Genomic DNA, 9180 nt, shown 5'->3' on the forward strand with positions numbered 1-9180 from the left:
GAATCAAACTGATCTTTTTTTTTTAAAGACTGCATTATGTTCCAAGAAGTGTTATATTATTATTATTATTATTATTAAAGTATTGTGAACTGAGTGATAGTTTATCTGGGTGAACATCAGCATTACACCATCATTACAGAGCAATGATTACAATCGCCTCCATTCCCTGTTTCTTTGTGTTTTTTTTTTTCCTTTTGATGGAGGGTGTATACACACACACACACATACACCACAGTGCACCTTACAACTGTGGGTTTGCGCTCGCACTAGCATGTACACCACCAGACGCTACACACAGAGCACACGACCCACACACCCAACCCACACCCACCATGACACAAACCAGCCTTCAGACACTACAACATGCAGCCTTCCAACACGGTAAGCCAGACAGCTTGCCCTTGTGCACCCGCACAGTGCACCTCACACCCCCCGAAGCTACACCCACAGCACACGACCCACACAGCCACACCACTCCACAAACCGCACCCGAGACACGACAACACATGACGCACAACACACAAGGCCAGATAGTGCACGCGTGCACCCACACAGCACACATCTCACCTGCAGGTGCATGCTTGTACTCACAGGCACACTCCCAGACGCTACACACACAGCACAGGGCACACAACAAGCCAGTCAGTTACCCCACCTACACCGCACGCACTCCCATGCCTGCATACAATGCACAGAAGACACTGCATAGGCCCTCGCATGCCAACACCACAGCCGCAGCAATACGGGTACCCCTGTGCTGGCAACACAGTCTACGCAACCCCAGACAGTACACACACCCAGACACAAATCACAACCAAGACACTACAACATACCACGCCCAACACGCAAAGCCAGACAGCACACACGTGAGCGAGTCTGCACAGCGCACTTCACACCCGTGGGCATGTGCCCGCACTCCGACGCACACTCCCAGACATTAACACACACATGACTTGGGGACACACACCAAGCCAGACATTACACCTACACTGAGTGCTTTCTGACACATGCCTGCACGCGCGCACACACACTCGCAAGCGCGCACACACCGTACCCAAGACAATACAGCACATGGCAAAGCCAGACAGTGCAGAAGCACTCGCGCCCGCACAGTACACCTCATACCCAAGGGCGCGAGCTCACACTCACACCACTGGGCGCTCTACACACAGCACTCGATATACACGAACACATGCCTCCAGACAGACACAGCCAGACAGCGCCCACACCCGTGTGCGCACACACCCAGACACAACGTGCATGAGAGACACAACAGCACAGGGCGCATGACACACAAGGCCAGATAGCTTACTAACGTGTACATCACACAGTGCACATCACTTAAGTGGACTTGCTTTCGCAGTCCACACGCACACCCCAAGACCCAGACGGCACGCACGTGCACACCCTCCAGAGAAACACCCAGAAAGACAGTGCACTCCTGCTAGGCCTTCCCACCACACACAGGTCTGAACCATCTTGTAGACTCCAGTGACCTGGTGGCACAAGCTGTTCTGGCCACTTACACTGATGGAGTCATCTTATGCATCTTATGCAAGGACATAGTCAAGAAGTGAGTAAAAGACAAGTCTTTATCAATTTGGTAAATGTGCACATTCTTCCTAATTTCAAGCTAGTACTGAGTGACTCAGTAAAAGTCTTTCTTTCCTCTTTGTTAAAATTGATGTAGGATTCTTTGGCCACTGTTGAGTTCTGGGAATATGGAACTCTATCTGAGATGATACGAAGAGATGGTGGGACAAGTGGGAGATATGAGGAGATGGTGGGAAGAAATTCCTCTGTGGCTTGCAGCTGGGCCAGGTGGAACTTGGCTCAGGATCACTGCTGATCTGCCAGCCACATCACTTGAAGGTAGTTTCCCACTTTCACTGTGCAGGCAAAATACTGAGAATATTCCTCAGAGAAATGTCAACTGATACATGTCTAATACCTCATAAATTTCCTGAAGTTCATCAGCTCATAGTTTCACAGTTCCATGGATGATATAATCCACCAGGAGATGGAAAACAGACTTACTGACATCCTGCAGCACAACCACCCGGTTGTGCACCTCCTTCATGTTTGAAGTGAATATGGACCATAAGAAGCAGCTATGAGCTGAGAAGACCAGCCTGGAGTGCTGACACTCTCAACTGTCCACTGAAATAGTGACATCAGCAAAGAATCTTCATTTAGACACAGCTTCATGATGTCATCAACCACTTGGCCTGACTGTAATAGATTTTTCAAAGTGCAGTTCACAAAGTAGCTCTCATCCATGGACACGCCAGGCTTCTCTGGTGATTTCATGGAAGCTGACTTTTCTCCCTGCTAGCTGACTACATTACCTCCTTACATCTCAGAGGCTGGGACATGGAACTTCTGCCAGTATTACTTTTTTTAAAAGGTTTTATTGTGGATTGAGTGAAAGTTTACAGGGCAGATCATCAGTTTTACATTCAACAAATCATACACCTTGTTTCATTACAATGATTATAATCCCCTCCATGTACCTTTAGTTAACAGTATTTCTCTCTATTCACTTTAGCTTTTTTAAAAACAAAACAAACAACTCAGGCATATATAATAATTTACACCTCCAAAAGGAACATTCAGCAAATCTGCCTCCTGGCCACCAGATCTTAGTCCCTCTTTTCCCATGAATCTAGAGTCCTCAGCTGCTCCCCCTCTCCATGACCCCATCTTTGCATCTATCTCTGGTGTGGCTGCATGGTCCTAGGGTCCTCTGTTTCTGGACTGTAAGATCAACCACTCCCATTTTTATTAAAAAACTTCTACCTTTACAATTGTGACAGTCACAATTAGTTATGATAACAATTATTCACTATTGAATCATACAAATCTTATCCCCATCTCTTTCACCAAACCCATCTAGACAAGATGAAAACTATTCAGTAGGGACTCTTTCTTCAACCCCATACTCTTAAACTAAACTCCCTCTTGAAACCTTGTAAGCCAGTCACTTCATGCCTTTATCGCCCCTTCATCTTAGTTAGCCAATGTTTAAGTTGCCTGTCCCTATCTACCCTGTGTATAGAGGGAATCACATTGATAATTGATGTGAAGACTCCTTCCCTCTCTGTTGGTATTTAGAGTTACTACCCCCATGAGTATAGGTCAAGTGCATTCATCAAATTGCAATTTACCTTGTTTCCTTTCAAAAATAATTTTTTTTTTTTTTTGTAATCTTCTTCTAGACGAGTTCTGATTATCAAGCCATCAAGACTAGGTCAAATGGGTACTGGCTGCAAGTTTGGGTTGTTCTTGTCCATCTCCCTTCACTTCATATCAGCTGAATTCTTCACTCCCAGCTCTAGCCCTCTATGTCTGTGTCTTTGTCCATGGACTCAAGTGTCCTAAGGTCTCACCACACTTTGTATCAACCAGCCCTACCTCTTCTCTTTCTCATCTCCAGGTCAACGGGAGTCAATGGACTGTGGTTGAACTCAGCCCATTTCTTCATTGCTGCCTTTCCCATTCTTCCACTCACCAGTAGACCAATATGGTCACCAGCAAGCTTACATGCTTGTTCATGTGTTTCCTTTGAGTTTCAGTCTTAGAGGGGAGTTTGTCCTGAAGGAACTTGATTGCCTGCCTTCGTGGCTTCCTAGTGAACAGCTTGCTTAATCTTGTAGTAGCCAGTCATGCTGACATTTTTGTTTTTGTGTTTTTCCTAATGCTCTTTCTTTGAAGATGTATCTTCTGTCACTCTAACTGTTCCAGGCTGGTCTGCTTGTCATTGATAGTGGGAATGTTCCACCTCATAAGGTTTTGAATGGGACTCAGGATACCAACTTAGGTCTTTACTCTGCAAAGGCTTGGCAAGAGGCCTGTTTCACTAGGCAAGTTGAGACAGCCGAGCTTAATCTGATTTGCTTGTCTTGTATGTTACACTTCTCTTTTCCCTAGCTGCTCTCAATATTCTCCCCCTGATCTTTGATTTTGGAGAGCTTGATACTTACATGTCTTGGTTATTGTTTTTTAGGGTCTATACTTCCTGGCGTTCGTTGAGCTTCTTGAATGCTTATCTTTTCGCTTTTCATGATGTTAGGAAATTTTTCTTCCAGAAGTTCTTCAACTATCTCCTCTGTGGACTTGTGTGATTCTTCCTGTTCCAGAATGCTGATAATTCTTAAGTTATTCCTCTTCATGTTGTCCAACATGAATCTTAGGCCTTCTTCAGATTTTTAAAATCATTTTTTCTGCTTGCTCCTCTATCTTAGTAGTGTTGAGAGATTTATCTTCTAACTCGCTAGTTTGGCTTCTATCTCTTCAGTTCTACTCCTTTTCCCTGTCAGTGTATTGTTCATTTCTGATATTCTATTATTAATCATTTGGACCTCTTTCTGTAGGTTTTGAATTGTTTTCAATACTCTATCTATCTTATTTGATTGTTTCTGCAGCACTTACCTGACGTCTTCCTTATTTTTCTCAAGTCCATGGTACAGTGTTTTGATACATTTTATAATCATTTTTCTGAGTTCCTTCTCAGGCATTTCCAAAGCCTGTCCATCTTCCAGTATGGAGTGTAGGTCTACTTCCAGCTCATTTGTCTCAGTCACTTTCTCATTTCTGGACATCTGCTGATTTGGTTATCTGTTTCTGTTTTTGGGGCATATCCAAGAGTTATCTGTGGCCTTAAATAGTTAAATAGGTGTGTATTTTGGTATTTTTTATGCTTTGTGATTGCATCCAGGTAGATGTGACCAGGATATGGGCTTCTCTTTTCACTCTTCTTCCTGAGAAATTTCAAGATGCCACTGTTGGTCATTGTGATGTAATTCAGGATTTAATTTTTGGTCTGTTTCCTTTTCAGTCTGCCTGTCCCGCTTCACAATCCCCATCACACAACCCCCAACTTTTTCCTAGTTCAGGGTTGGCTGTGGGCATTTTACACTGCTGTTTGGTTTTAAGTGGAAACTTTCACTTTAAATTTTGAGGAGACCTGTGAGCATGCATAGAACCCTCTGGGGGTGTGGGTGGGGTGTCCACACACTCAGGTACCCCTTTAGTCACCAGAATGGAGGTACACAGACACAGAGACAAATGAACAGATACCATAAAAAAAAGAACGTCCACATCTTTAGCTCCTCAATTCTGTCAGGCATTCATGGCTGCTCTGATCCTTCCCCCAGTTGGCCTCTCCCAAGATGTTGGCTCCAGGAGCAACTGGGCATGTTGAATTAGAAACGATGGATTTCCTGCTTCTGCTACAAATTCCCCTAGCTCTAAGCCTTCCAATCTTCTAAATATTCCTTTATATGAGGTTCAGAGTTTTGGCACCATCCCCTGAGCCTGATGATCTGGTATTCTGTGTTGTTGCTGACGGTCTGATATTCTGTGTTGTTGCACTTCTACTTGATCCTCCATCTTGTTTGTTCTCCCCAGTATTACTTTTTTAATCAGAAAAAGGCGGGTTGGGTCTCAGGGGCATTGGTCCTTGGCGACCAGGTTATGCGGCTGGTTGGGTCTTGAGGGCCCTGGACCTCAGCTGTGACGGGGCTGTGGGTCGCCTGGGCCTCACGGCGGGTAGGCGATTTGGGCCTTGGTTGGTCCTGGTCCTTTGTGACCAGTCTTTGTGCAGGTTGGGCCTCGGGGCAAGCCTTGGCCTCAGTGGGTGTGTATCTGATGACGTAAAAAATGCCTTTCTCAGTCTCTCTGTACCATGGATACCCCGAATTTCCTGATATCCATGCCGATATCCCTCTCTATTTGTTTGGCTTTGCCAGTTTATGCTTCCTTTTCTCTGGAAATGCAGCCTTCTAAATGGGGTTGCTCTAGCCGTGCACTCCAAGGTCCACAGGGGGTAAAGGCAGTCACCGGCACAGGAGCAGGGAGCGGGAGCCACGTGCAGGCAGGCAAAATCTCAAAATGCCTGTAATTCCTCAGCAATTTGATCTTTCAAAAACATGAGTTCAGAATGTTGAAATATAAGATCTTATGTTTGCTCAAAGGCTATCTGTCTGCTAGACAGAGATTTCCTATGTGCGATTCTACCCCTTTTTCCCACAGCCTGCCCTACCTGAGCTGCCTGGTCCGGGAAGTGCCGCTCTGTACAATTTTGATGTTTATGAATTTATGGAGGCTTGCTTTGTGGCCTAACACATGGTCAATTCTGGAAAATGTTCCATGCGCACTGGAGAAGAATGTGTATAGTGCCGTTGTTGGATAAAATACTCTGTATATGTCTATGAGGTCAAGCTGTTTGATTGTATTGTTAAGTTTCTCTGTGGCATTGTCGAGTTTCTTTCAAGTTGTTCTATCCCTTTTTGAAAGTGGTGTGTTGAAATCTCCTACTATAATTGTGGATTTATCTATTTCTTTCTTCAGTTCCGTTAGGTTTGCTTCATGTATCTTGGTGCTCTTTCTTTGGGAGCATATATATTTATTATGGTTATGTCGTCTTGCTCAATTGATCAAGAGATAGTGTCCTTCTTTGTCTCTTTTGCTGTTTTTTATCTTAAAGTCTACTTTGTCTGAGATTAGTATAGCTACTCCTGCTTGTTTATTGCTGGAGTTGGCTTGGTAAAATTTTTCCCATCCTTTGACTCTCAGTCTGTTTTTGTCCTTGTGTGTAAGGTGTGTCTGTTGCAAGCATATTGATGGATCTTGTTTTTTTATCCATTCTGCCACTCTTTGTCTCTTCACTGGTGCATTCAATCCATTGACATTCAGTGTAATTATAGATAAGTATGTGTTGATTACTGTTATTATGTTACTTTTTGGCGATGTTATTCGTTCTTCGGTTTTGCTTTCCTTCTTGTATTGGGTTTGTGTTTTTTGAGTTGATTCTGGTTGGTTTCTTCCTAGTTTCTTTGTTCATTTGTTCTGTTTGGGAATTCGTTTTCATGACATGTTGTGGGTTGTTAACTTTCTTTGGGGTTACCTTGTAGTCTACTAGCTTTACTCTGCATTTAGGAGACTCCATTGCAACCTGTGAGTTACCTGGCATCTAACACCTGGGCTTCTGTTGTTATATTTGTCTCTTCTTTGACTTTGATATGTTTGTGTCCTTCAGTTGATCTCTGGGCTCTCTTGAGTTTGTTGTTGTAGTCACGTTCCATTCTGATCTCTGCTTTCTGTTGGCTGTGTTCCAGGTGGTGTTGCCCTACTTGTCAATCTCTGTTTGTTGTCTGTTCTTGTTGGTTCTTTGTCCACAGAACTCCCTTTAGGATGTTTTGAAGTGCTGGGTTGGTTTTGACAAATTCCCTCAGATTCTGTTTATCGTGGAATGTTTGGATCTCACCATCGTATTTGATTGATAGTTTTGCTGGATAGATGATTCTTGGTTGACAGTTTTTTTTTTTTTTTTCTTGCAGGTTTTGTATATGTCTCCCTATTGCCTTCTTGCCTACATGGTTTGTTCTGAATAATCAGCACTGACTCTAATTTGTTTGCCTTTATAAGTTACGTTTCTCTTCTCCCTGGCTGCTTTTAGTATGCTTTCCTTGTCTTTGATTTTGGAAAGCTTGATTATTATATGTCTTGGAGACTTTCTTTTGGGATCTATCCTTCCTGGGGTACACTAGGTTTCTTGAATGTTTATCTTTTTGTCTTTCAGGATGTTAGGGAAGTTTTCTTCCAGAAACTCTTCAACTATTTCCTCTGTGGACTTCTTTGATTCTTCTTGTTCCGGGATGCCAATAATTCTTACACTGCTCCTCTTCATGTTATCCAGCATGAATCTTAGACTCTCTTCAGATTGTTTTATCCTTTTAGCTGTTTGCTGTTCTATCTTGGCAGTATTGTGGGGTTTATCTTCCAGTTTTCTAGTTCTGGGTTCCATCTCTTCTAGCCTGCTCCTTTCCCCTTTCAGGCTATTGTCTATTTCTGATAGCTTATTATTGATCACCTGAACATCTTTTTGCAGGTTTTGAATTGTTTCCAATGCTGTATCAATACTATTAGATTGTTCCTGCAGTACCTTCCTTACTTCTTCCTTATTTTCCTCGACACCTTTTCAGAGTATTTGAATTTGTTTCCATATCATTCTTCTGAATTCCCTCTCAGGCATATCCAGAACCTGCTCCTCCTCCTTTATAAAGCTTTAGTCTGTCTCCAGCTCATTTGCATCTGCTGTTCTCTTCTGCTTTTGGACATGTTTCGATAATGTGAATTGTTTCTTGTTGGGCATGATTATTCTCATTTTATTGTAATCATTATTCATATGATCAGAAGATAGGCGTCCCTTACTGTCTGTAATGTGTAGTAGGTGTGGTTAGGTCTTGTTTATGTAGTGGCTGCAATGGGCGTGACAGCGGTCGTTTGGTGTCTGCAGTTGTGGCACAGGGACAGGTAGGCTGGACAGGGCTGGGGGCGGTCGGAGGTGGGGCAGGTGTTGGGAGGTCAGGCTGGCAAGGTGGGGGTTGCGGGTGGGTGTCCGGCGAGCGAGCGGAGCTTTCACTTGTTACTGCAGGTGGGCGGGGTCAGCAAGGTACAGGCGCACTGCCGAAGGGGTAGGGCATGGTCCAGTGGGGGCCTGCAGGGTCCAGAGGTCGGGGTGAGGCTTGTGTAGTGTCTGGTGAGCGGGGTTGGGTTGCGCGCGATCAGGCAGGTGGGGTGGGGTTAGCGGTGGGTCCCGCGTGCAAGGCAGTGCTTGCGCGGTCTGGCAAGCAAGACTGGGGCACGGGTATTCTGGAGGTCAGGGTGGGGCTTGTGCATGGTGGGTCCTGCAAGCAAAGCAGTGCTCGCATGGGCAAGGCGGTGCTCGCGTGCATGGTCCAGCATGCAGGGCTGGGTTTGCAGGGGTTCTGTAGGTTGGGGCGGGGCTTGTGCCTTGTGTGGGGGCCTGGTGGGCGGGGCTGGGTCACGCGCTATCAGTCAGGTTGTGGGGGATTAGCAGTGGGTCCCGTTTGCAAGGCGGTACTCGCGTGTGGTCAGGCAAGCAAGGCGGGGCCCGCTGGGGTTTCTGGCGGGCTGGGTTAAGCTCTTGATTATTATGGCGGGTGGGCAGGGTCAGTGGGGTGTGACCCCATGGTCTGAGGGTTAGGCACGTTCTGGTGGGTGCTCGTGGTCCAGTGGGGTTGAGGTCAGGGATGGCAGGGGTGTGGGGATATAGTGGGTAATGCAGCAGGTGAGCACAGTTCAATTGGGTGGGGTAGCGGTCGCTCCGGCAGGCGGATGCAGTCTGTGTCTGATGACGTCACTCCTCTCTGTGTC

At 45.3% G+C, this 9180-nt stretch overlaps 1 pseudogene; it reads right to left on the minus strand.

Moving 5' to 3' along the window:
* Positions 1-1337: 1337 nt before the first annotated feature.
* On the minus strand, positions 1338-2358 carry LOC102839655 (annotated as a pseudogene).
* Positions 2359-9180: the final 6822 nt, after the last annotated feature.

Source organism: Chrysochloris asiatica, unplaced genomic scaffold (assembly GCF_000296735.1).
Source record: "Chrysochloris asiatica unplaced genomic scaffold, ChrAsi1.0 scaffold00260, whole genome shotgun sequence".
In the NCBI taxonomy this organism is placed as follows: domain Eukaryota; kingdom Metazoa; phylum Chordata; class Mammalia; order Afrosoricida; family Chrysochloridae; genus Chrysochloris; species Chrysochloris asiatica.